We start from the raw sequence: 12,220 nt of genomic DNA on the forward strand, positions 1-12,220 counted from the left end.
TTTACAGCAGCTTGTATTGAGAATAGCTGGTACTATGGTGTATGCATAAAGAAATTCATTATATAGTCAGTAATGATGGAAACATGTTTGTCATGCTGTTACTGGCATTCACATGCGCTACATGTATATGTAGATGGAATCATGTTGTCATTGTTAGGTTTGCTCTTCAATAACACATAAGTATAATTAGTCGGTACTAGACACAGATAGCGTCTGCAATTATACACAACTCTGCTGTACTTATCATCGACCAGTACAGTTGAGTATAATTGCCGATGTTATCTATGCACGCTTTAACACACATGCCCATTAGCAAATGTGACACCAGCCACACAGTACGCATTGCAGCTTGTTTGGCAAATGAGTACTTATGGAAGAAATTAGGCAAGTTTGTTCTGTTAATACTGTTCTAAAAAAAAAACATTGTTTAGAATGTGGGGAGATTTTTCTGACTGCATGACACAACCCCAATCCCTCCCAAGCACTGTGGGAGCAATGGTGAAGATTAGAAAGAAGGTATTCTGATGTTTGAAAGACTGGAATTTTACAGCAGTAAAACAAATGACTGTATACCATTCAACTGGAAGATACCAGGACATCATGAGGTAAGTGGGAACCACCAATCCTATCCTTCGGAAAACAGTTTCCAAATGTACAGGTTTGCTTCCGTTGAACCATAAGCAGGCCTTTTTTGCATTATATGTATGACTTTCCATTTTCACATGCCACCTTCTCAGCTAGTCATAGATGCCATTCTGTAGTCTGTACTGTTCATCAGATTTTCCCCCACCTCATTGATCCCCACAAACATGGGCTTCTTTTCAAAAAGAATTTAAACAAGGTAGCTGTGTGCCTTCTTTACTACAGATGAACACAAACAGAGTTGGAGTGCCCTGAGCACCAAACCCTACACAAGACTTATGCTAGCTCACCTTGTTCTGGAGAATGGTCACTGCAATGAACTCCTTCGCAGGCTATGGGAAATCCAAATCCCGGAAGGTGCACTGTGGAGGTTGAAGTCTGATGTTTTTAGTTGCACAATTGCCCTGAACTGATTTGTTCATGTAAAGTGTTGCTGATGGTCTGTAAAGAGAAAGCGAGAGACTGATCTGAGAAAAGGCAACATAGGCTTAGAGCAGTGTTAAAATGGTTTTCACACATGAATGAGAGAGAGTTAACTGCTTGTAACATTGAAGCGGCACCAGAATAATCATTAGTACAATGTGTAAAGAAAGTACCAGTAACTACCACCATGTGCCAGTCATCAGTTGTATAACGCTGCAATATATACATTTTTGTAATGTTTTCGTTCTGGGGCTTTAAAAGTGTGCTTTGCGGAGCTCACATTATTACAAAATTAATTTGCTGCAGCCCTTCAGGCACCCGATTTATAAGCACTCTGCGTGTCCTTCGCTGAAGTCCTGTAAAAACAGCATTGGCAAAGCCACTGAGATCCTGTTCAAACACAAGCATTGACAAAGCCAACATTTTGGCCTTGTGCATACGGTGTAAGCTTCTGCCAGGCACTGCTATTAGATCATGATGCCCAGGATCTTGCACCATGTTTCTTGCTTCTACAACAACGGGTAGTTAATTCTGCTACAGCTGTGCCTGGCAAGTGTAGCTGTGCTACAGCTGTGCCTGGCCACAACAAGGGATGAAGGGGTGAAGGTAGACAGATGAAGCACAACACAAGGCAGTGAGCCGAGGTCAAAGGGGAAGGTGGGTAAACAGCAAGACAGCTGGGTCAAGTACCAAGAAGGTGGGTAAACAGCAAGAAGAAGAAGCACAGGCTGACAGTTAAATACCAGGGGTGCAGATAAGCAAGAACACGTTTAGTGGAATCCCTCGGCCTACAAACCGCGCATGTGCACAGGAGGCAGCCAGGCACAGTGCGGGATTCGGAAGAGGGTTTTAGCTTTTGGAACTCCCCCACCACCTGATCCTCCATTTGCAAACTGCAAAGGTATTTTGTTCAACATGATGTTTCAGCGTCCCCTGTCTACAGCTGAGACAAATTGTCTGAGGCATTCTGGGGTGCTTAGATTATACTGGAGACAGAGAGAAAGTGGTTGGGTGTTAAGAGATGCTCACTATCCCTGGACAGGCAGCCATGGGGAGCTGAAACACTGAATGACCACTGAAAAGCTATTTAGCACTTTGGTGACAAAACCGGAGTGAAAAGGCTGAGGTGGCAGCCTGAGGGCACCAGCAAAGGCAGCCTGGAACATGTGTGCTGTAAAGCGTGCATTTCATGTCCTGATTTAAAGAAGATGCCGAGGTCTCACAGCACTGCCAACACGGGGGCAGCTGCTCAGGGGCCCCACTGAGGCTCAGAGCCCATTTCAAATGAAAAGGTTGCAATGACCTGATGCTGTCCATCTCCCCCGCCCACCATGTGCTTGATCTTGTACAGTGCCCAGCAGCTTTCTAGCCAAGTCCACACTCCATAAATACATTACAGGACATACAGATGAACAACGGGGTCTTTGGATGGACTTGGAATATGGGAGCCGGTAGAGGGCAGGGGGTCTGCAGGTGCAGGGCCAGCATCGTCTGATGGCACTTCCCAGATAAAAGCCCCAAATACCCCCCAAACAGGTAATCATGGTGCCTTTCAAGCAGAGTCCACTCCCCCGCCCTCGATCCCTGTCTGTTCTTATCTTCAAATCTGTTTCAACCCCACAGAAAACGTTGCAGTTTTCACTGTTATTTTGCATGGGATTCGTATAGTGCCCCTCTGCCATTCACCCAGTCTCATGGGTGGCACTGTCTCCAGGGACAGGCTGCTCAAATATCCAACAATAGGCTTTTTTTTCCTATTCCTTTATCTGTGTATTCTTGTAAAAGGCTTGTGCCATGGTGGATCACTTTTGAGTGACAGCTGTGAAGGGAGTAGTTGGTTCGACAGACAGGATCCATTTGCCGGGTGTATACAGTTTGTGTTTTCCGCCCTTGTGAACTTTAAGATATCCAGTTCCAGGCAGATGTGCAGCAGTAGGAAAGTCCACAAGAATAATCAGCCGCGGCCCGCGACCACGTATCTGCTATTTGTGCCGTTTTATATTTTCAGCATTTATTTTCGGAAAATGCCGAAAATATAAAACGGCACAATTAGCAGATGCATGGTCGCGGCCCGCGGCTGCCTGAGTGGGCAGCAGCAGCGCACGGCCAGTGCCTGCCCTGGGCCTTGCGCACCGGTCCGGCATGGGGCACGGACCGGGGTTAAAACAAATACGCATTGCAGCTTGTTTGGCAAATGAGTACTTATGGAAGAAATTAGGCAAGTTTGTTCTGTTAATACTGTTCTAAAAAAAAAACATTGTTTAGAATGTGGGGAGATTTTTCTGACTGCATGACACAACCCCAATCCCTCCCAAGCACTGTGGGAGCAATGGTGAAGATTAGAAAGAAGGTATTCTGATGTTTGAAAGACTGGAATTTTACAGCAGTAAAACAAATGACTGTATACCATTCAACTGGAAGATACCAGGACATCATGAGGTAAGTGGGAACCACCAATCCTATCCTTCGGAAAACAGTTTCCAAATGTACAGGTTTGCTTCCGTTGAACCATAAGCAGGCCTTTTTTGCATTATATGTATGACTTTCCATTTTCACATGCCACCTTCTCAGCTAGTCATAGATGCCATTCTGTAGTCTGTACTGTTCATCAGATTTTCCCCCACCTCATTGATCCCCACAAACATGGGCTTCTTTTCAAAAAGAATTTAAACAAGGTAGCTGTGTGCCTTCTTTACTACAGATGAACACAAACAGAGTTGGAGTGCCCTGAGCACCAAACCCTACACAAGACTTATGCTAGCTCACCTTGTTCTGGAGAATGGTCACTGCAATGAACTCCTTCGCAGGCTATGGGAAATCCAAATCCCGGAAGGTGCACTGTGGAGGTTGAAGTCTGATGTTTTTAGTTGCACAATTGCCCTGAACTGATTTGTTCATGTAAAGTGTTGCTGATGGTCTGTAAAGAGAAAGCGAGAGACTGATCTGAGAAAAGGCAACATAGGCTTAGAGCAGTATTAAAATGGTTTTCACACATGAATGAGAGAGAGTTAACTGCTTGTAACATTGAAGCGGCACCAGAATAATCATTAGTACAATGTGTAAAGAAAGTACCAGTAACTACCACCATGTGCCAGTCATCAGTTGTATAACGCTGCAATATATACATTTTTGTAATGTTTTCGTTCTGGGGCTTTAAAAGTGTGCTTTGCGGAGCTCACATTATTACAAAATTAATTTGCTGCAGCCCTTCAGGCACCCGATTTATAAGCACTCTGCGTGTCCTTCGCTGAAGTCCTGTAAAAACAGCATTGGCAAAGCCACTGAGATCCTGTTCAAACACAAGCATTGACAAAGCCAACATTTTGGCCTTGTGCATACGGTGTAAGCTTCTGCCAGGCACTGCTATTAGATCATGATGCCCAGGATCTTGCACCATGTTTCTTGCTTCTACAACAACGGGTAGTTAATTCTGCTACAGCTGTGCATGGCAAGTGTAGCTGTGCTACAGCTGTGCCTGGCCACAACAAGGGATGAAGGGGTGAAGGTAGACAGATGAAGCACAACACAAGGCAGTGAGCCGAGGTCAAAGGGGAAGGTGGGTAAACAGCAAGACAGCTGGGTCAAGTACCAAGAAGGTGGGTAAACAGCAAGAAGAAGAAGCACAGGCTGACAGTTAAATACCAGGGGTGCAGATAAGCAAGAACACGTTTAGTGGAATCCCTCGGCCTACAAACCGCGCATGTGCACAGGAGGCAGCCAGGCACAGTGCGGGATTCGGAAGAGGGTTTTAGCTTTTGGAACTCCCCCACCACCTGATCCTCCATTTGCAAACTGCAAAGGTATTTTGTTCAACATGATGTTTCAGCGTCCCCTGTCTACAGCTGAGACAAATTGTCTGAGGCATTCTGGGGTGCTTAGATTATACTGGAGACAGAGAGAAAGTGGTTGGGTGTTAAGAGATGCTCACTATCCCTGGACAGGCAGCCATGGGGAGCTGAAACACTGAATGACCACTGAAAAGCTATTTAGCACTTTGGTGACAAAACCGGAGTGAAAAGGCTGAGGTGGCAGCCTGAGGGCACCAGCAAAGGCAGCCTGGAACATGTGTGCTGTAAAGCGTGCATTTCATGTCCTGATTTAAAGAAGATGCCGAGGTCTCACAGCACTGCCAACACGGGGGCAGCTGCTCAGGGGCCCCACTGAGGCTCAGAGCCCATTTCAAATGAAAAGGTTGCAATGACCTGATGCTGTCCATCTCCCCCGCCCACCATGTGCTTGATCTTGTACAGTGCCCAGCAGCTTTCTAGCCAAGTCCACACTCCATAAATACATTACAGGACATACAGATGAACAACGGGGTCTTTGGATGGACTTGGAATATGGGAGCCGGTAGAGGGCAGGGGGTCTGCAGGTGCAGGGCCAGCATCGTCTGATGGCACTTCCCAGATAAAAGCCCCAAATACCCCCCAAACAGGTAATCATGGTGCCTTTCAAGCAGAGTCCACTCCCCCGCCCTCGATCCCTGTCTGTTCTTATCTTCAAATCTGTTTCAACCCCACAGAAAACGTTGCAGTTTTCACTGTTATTTTGCATGGGATTCGTATAGTGCCCCTCTGCCATTCACCCAGTCTCATGGGTGGCACTGTCTCCAGGGACAGGCTGCTCAAATATCCAACAATAGGCTTTTTTTTCCTATTCCTTTATCTGTGTATTCTTGTAAAAGGCTTGTGCCATGGTGGATCACTTTTGAGTGACAGCTGTGAAGGGAGTAGTTGGTTCGACAGACAGGATCCATTTGCCGGGTGTATACAGTTTGTGTTTTCCGCCCTTGTGAACTTTAAGATATCCAGTTCCAGGCAGATGTGCAGCAGTAGGAAAGTCCACAAGAATAATCAGCCGCGGCCCGCGACCACGTATCTGCTATTTGTGCCGTTTTATATTTTCAGCATTTATTTTCGGAAAATGCCGAAAATATAAAACGGCACAATTAGCAGATGCATGGTCGCGGCCCGCGGCTGCCTGAGTGGGCAGCAGCAGCGCACGGCCAGTGCCTGCCCTGGGCCTTGCGCACCGGTCCGGCATGGGGCACGGACCGGGGTTAAAACAAATAGGCCCAGGGCAGCGGCCCTCGCCTTGGTGGTAGCGGGCCGGGCGGCCCGCTACCACCAAGGCTCGCAGCTCGGCAGCAACACTGAACGACGTGTAGGCCAAGGCCTACACGTCGTTCAGTGTTGACTGGGCCTGGGGCCGTGGTGGACCACATAGTTTGGGCCCGGGGAGGGGAGTGTAAGTAACACTCCCGAGTCCCCGGTCCCAAACAGAAAGAAAAAGTAAAACAAACATGGGGATGGCCGATGGCCGGATCATGGTACTTACCGCGGCGCCGCTGCATCAGCACTCGTGTTTGGTGTGCACCGTGTGCTGTTCACTCGACGTCGGAAGAAAAGAAAGAGAAACAGACGTGTGAAGGCGGCGCAGGCGCACGTACACACCCTGCGCCGCCAGTGAGTCATCATAGATACAGTAATGTCATTGGCTGTTTGCCAGCCAATGACATTACTGTATCCATGGCAGGGGAGGGAATCTGAATTTAAGTGCGCTGTTTACGCACATTTTATACTGGCGGGGCCAGCCCTGAAGCGCCCCGCCAGGCTTCCAATTAAAGGGGCTACGTAGAGTGCGTGGGGCTAGGAGCTCCACGCACTCTACTATGGAAAAAAATAAACTAAATTGGGACGCGCCCCGCTGTTAAAGCCGGGCCCGGCCCTGATACATGATTACCTTGCCACAGCGCCCCCGCACTGTTGGCAAAGGAAATGCAGGCATTTTCTAAGCTAAAAGAGATTCAATCGGAGAAGTTCTCTGATTGAATCTCTTTTAGCTTCCCCTTTCTTTTCTGGGGGGGCGGCGCCCGGCCGGCCCATGATAGCAGCCGCCACTGCTCCAAAGTGGTGCCATTCTGTCTGGGTTACCACAGGGGTGTGGGAGGGGGTTTAGGCACCCTGGACCGAGTTGCCTTGCCAACTCTGGTCGCACTCTGGTTTGATTGGCCCAAGTGGTGAGCCTCCCCGCTCACCACTTAGCGTGTTTTGAGTGGCAGCTAGGCTGAATGAAAGGGGGTTTTCTGCATAAAAGCAGGGCTTTTGGGACTGGATCTTCAGAAGTCGCCACAGGACCTAAGAATCCGACGAGGGTAAAGCTGAGCCGACCTGCAATGACGACACCTCCGGTGGAGCCCTGCTGAACCGATTCACCACTTCCCGACGACAGAGGAGATCTCCCTGCCGGAGAGTCTCTTCCCCTGACTGGTGGGAACAACCAGTCACCTTTGCTTTTTCTTCGCTCCAGGACGCAGTGGTCGAATTGCCCGTGCAGAGCACCTCGGCAACCGGATAGCCACTACCCCTGTACTGCGACCAAAAGGTGGTGCCTTGTGATGGAGCACTCTGCGGTTGGTCTCTTCCCTGGTGGTGCAACGATCTTCAACTTTCCTTCGACGACAAGATCATCTCTTCTCTTGGCAAAGACCGGACGTGCATCCACCACCAGGAACAACTGCCCCCGCCGGAGCTGTCTCTCCACAAACAAGGTACCGTGTCCGCCTGGCTTCCCTTTCTGTCGGATCGAGTGAGGTGTCTTAATCCTCGCCTTTCCATTGGGTCGCCTCCAAGCTTTCTTTAACGTGTTGTTCTGAACTGGTCCAATCTTTCCATAACAATTTTGCGATTAAGACTCGAAGCGCATTTCCACTGAGACACTTTTTGGGACATATCGCCTTGCCTCTCTCCGAGTGGGCCTGGCCTCTGAACTTTGTGATCTGCAGTAGACTTTGCCTTACTTGCCTTGCATTTGTCCGAAAAGTATTGATACCGAGTTGACTTCATAACCTGCCTTATTTTTCTCTCCCGTCCTAACGACTACTAGAATACCATCTAGGTTAAAGCATACACCTCTGTCTGCAAATAAGTGATGCTGGTGAACCTAGACTTGTTAAACTATTGTTAGGGGGATTGATCTTTTTCTTTGTATAGTAATTGTTATTGAAGTTGTTTGCCGTATTAGTGCCAGAGTGTTTTCCATAGATGTGTTGTTATAAATAAATACCTTTATATCTTTACACCAAAGCCTTGTTGCGTGTTTGCTTGTCTTACTGTGTAGAATTGTTCTATATTGTATACTCCACATACTGCCTAACTCTTCTTGAGGGAAGTCTGACTGCTCAGCCACAGCTACCAAGTGAATCTGTGTGGTACAGACTGCTACCAAGTGGGTTTACTGCCAAACACCTGTAGTCCTGTCTAATATTGAGAGGTTATTCATGCACACCTCGTGACAAAATGGTGCCACTTCCAGTGACTAATACATTCATAGGCCGATTCATGGAATTACTGTGCGTCGAAAATTCCGGCGTAGAGGTGCCAAAACGTGCGATTCGCAGTAAAAGTGCGAAAATCGCAGTGCAACTGCGAAAATCGCAGGGAAACCAGCACACATCGATTCATGGAAGTCTGTGCGCGAGAAAAATATTGGATGTGCGCTGAAATAGTGCGCGGCGCACACCGGCGCACAGGCCATCCAACGGCGTGTGCCACGGCCGCTGCAAAATCGCACATAGCGCGGCGCACATTCCAAAACTAGGCATAACACGGGGCGTAACACTCGGAATGGGGAACATCATGTGAAAATATGGGCGTCACGGGGGAAGTGCAGGAGGCAAGTGCACGGAACGCCCACACGCACAGGGCAAACCAGCGCACGGTCAAAGACGTGCACAGGGACAAACAAATACGCCACAAGAAAGCAGGCGGTAGCGTCCCTGCGCCTGAAATAAATGTGCGCCAAAATGTGCGCTAACAAAAAGCACACATATACAGCTATGATGAATGATCCATACTGTGGCCCTCTAGGACAAATGAGGTGCAAAGGGGTACCGACAAACACGGACACCCGCTGTGTAAAATATATCGTGTGCGTGTATTACGGGGTTCGCGGGAAGATCCACACGCGATTGGCCTGGGCACGTGTATTCCGGGGTGCGCGGGAAGTTCCACACACAAATTTGCAGGGTACGTGTATTTCGGTGTGCGCGTGAAGTTCCACACGCAATTTCAGCAGGGTACGTGTACTCCAGGTGCGTGGGAAATTCCACATGCGAATCCAGCAGCCTACGTGTATTTCGGCGGTGCCGGGGAGTCCCACACGTGAATTGGCTGTGTGGGTCCTCCCAGCTGTTCCCTCTACACCCTCTACACCCTCCACGGCCCCTGCAGGCGGCCCACACCACAGGGGACTACCCTGCACCCCTGCACATGTCCCGCAGGCAGCCCATCCACCATGGCCATGCCCCCCAGCCAACCCACATGTCACCTTGCACCACTGCCCACCAACGCAAGTCTCCCAGCACCCCCACCCCCCAGCATCCAGGGGCACCCTCCACTAGGCCCCCACTCCTGTCTCCCAGCACCCACACCCGCCAGCACTGTAGGGCACCCTCCACCAGGCCACCACTCCTGTCCCCGTGCACCCCCACCCCCCTGCATCCAGGGGCACCCTCCACCATGCCCCCACTCTTGTTTCCTGCACCCCCACCCCCCAGCAATGCAGGGCACCCTCCGCCAGGCCCCCACTCCTGTCCCCCTGCACCCCTACCCCCAGGCACTGTAGGGCACCCTCCACCAGGCCCCCACTCCTGTCTTCCTGTACCCCCACCCCCCAGCAGTGCAGGGCACCCTCCACCAGGCCCCCACTCATGTCCAACTCATGTCCCCCTGCACCCCCACCCCCAGCACTGTAGGGCACCCTCCACCATGCCCCCACTCCTGTCTCCCTGCACCCCCACCCCCCAGCACTGTAGGGCACCCTCCACCAGGCCCCCACTCATGTCTCCCAGCACCGCCACCCCCCAGCATCCAGGGGCACCCTCCACCATGCCGCCACTCCTGTCTCCCTGCACCCACACCCCGCAGCAGTGCAGGGCACCCTCCACCAGGCCCCCACTCCTGTCCCCCTGCACCCCCACCCCCCAGCACTGTAGGGCACCCTCCACCAGGCCCCCACTCCTGTCTCCCTGCACCCCCAACCCCCAGCAGTGCAGGGCACCCTCCATCAGGCCCCCACTCATGTCCAACTCATGTCTCCCACCCCCCCACACCGCCCAGCAGTGCAATTTGCCAGGGTACGTGTATTCGAGGGGTGCGCGGGTAGTCTTACACGCGATTTCATCAGGGTACGTGTATTATGGGTCCGCGTGAACTTCCACACGCGATATCAGCAGGGTACGTGTATTACGGGGTTCGCGGGAAGTTCCACACGCAATTGCCCTGGGTACGTGCATTTCGGGGTGCGTGGGAAATTTCACACGCAAATTTGCAGGGTACGTGTATTTCAGGGGTGGCCGGGAATATTTACTCGCGACTGGGCTTGGGAGAGCGTGTTACGTGTATTCCTGGGGTGGGCGGGAAGATTTACACGGTCGCCTACAACGCGCAAAAAAAAAAAGGTCCAATCCGGAAACACGTACGCCAGCATGAAGCAGGCGCACGTCCCGCGCAGCATGAAAGAGTGCGCAAACAACAAACAAGCTCAGACGCCAGGATGAATATACCGTTCCTAGCAGCAGTGGCCTTGAGATACTGCAGGAGGAGGAGAAGGATAGTCAGGGTCAGAATCTTCACACCCAGAACCAGCCTATTTGGTATGCCTGATGACCAGGTGTATGGGAGGTACAGGTTTCCACCACACATAATACTCGACCTGGTCAGTGAGTGGGAGGATGACCTCACATCATCTCAGCCCCCTGGAGAAGGTCCTCAATGTACTGCACTTCTTGGCTACCGCATCATTTCAGCGGACAAGTGCCATAGTGGGGGGGGTGTCACAGGTCACGCAGTCACGGTGCCTACACCAGGTGTTGGCCATCATCACTGCACGCCCATCAGTCCGCAGGCACACATACCTGCCCAGAACACCTGCAGAAAGACAGGCTGTCAGCCAGGATTTCTACAGAGTGGCACAATTCCCCAAAGTGTGAGGTGCCATTGATTGCACCCATGTGGCTCTACGTCCCCCCAGGGCATCTGAGCACATCTATAGAAACCGCAAGCACTGGCATTCCATCAACATCCAGGTAGTATGTGATTCCAAGGGAATCATCACCTCAGTATATGCCAACTATCCAGGGTCCACCCACGACAGCTTCATTTACAGGATGTCAACCCTAAACCGGGACATGGAAGCTGGGCGGCATGGTGATGCATGGCTGCTTGGTGAGTATAAATGCCACAGCACACGCATGCATGACAGATACAGAGTAATGCCAATACCCCACTAATGATCCCCATCACCACCTCACCAGGGGACAGTGCCTACCCTCTGAGCACCCACATGATGACGAAAATTCGGAACCCCATCACGCCTCCAGAGGTAAGATACAATACAGCCCATATTGCAACACGGGGCATAGTGGAGCGCACATTCGGAGTGCTCAAGTCACGCTTTCGCTCCCTTGACCATTCTGGCGGGCAGCTGTTATACGCTCTCCCAGTAGTGTGCAGGATCATAGTGGCAGCATGTGTCCTGCACAATGTTGCAACACGCCGGGGCCTGGCTGTGCCCTCACATCCCCAACCACATGCACGCCTGCTGCGCATGGGAGAGGAAGGGCACGGGGTGAGGCAGCCCGTACGCAGCTGGTGACTAATTACTTCACATAGAAATCACACCCCTGTGGAGTGCACACAGACCTGGCACATACCATCTGACATTCAATGATGACTCAATCTGACAATTATGATGAATTAAGGGACAGTCAACTGTCAGAACCATAGCAGCCTGAGATTGTTCATCTGGAAGTGTCACAATGTGTGCATCCCTACCTACACAAACACCACCAATGCAGTGTCATCAAAAGACACACTTCCATGCAGCAAAAATGAATACCCACTTGCAAAATACAACATGAGAACAGTGCCATGTCACCCAACCCCACCCCGGCACGGCCACACAACACACCATGGCATGTCATGCTATGTGAGAGCAAAGAAATTAATCCCCACAACATGACCCAAGTGTCACAAACTACAGTGTCCCTAATGGAAACTGGACACACATGAAATGCTCACAGTAATGCAGGACCAACAACACACATTACCAAATACTTACGAATAATACTAATCACCTACACAACCTCCAACCT

Source organism: Ambystoma mexicanum, chromosome 6p (assembly GCF_040938575.1).
Source record: "Ambystoma mexicanum isolate Mex_15411 chromosome 6p, UKY_AmexF1_1, whole genome shotgun sequence".
NCBI classification, from domain to species: Eukaryota; Metazoa; Chordata; class Amphibia; order Caudata; family Ambystomatidae; genus Ambystoma; species Ambystoma mexicanum.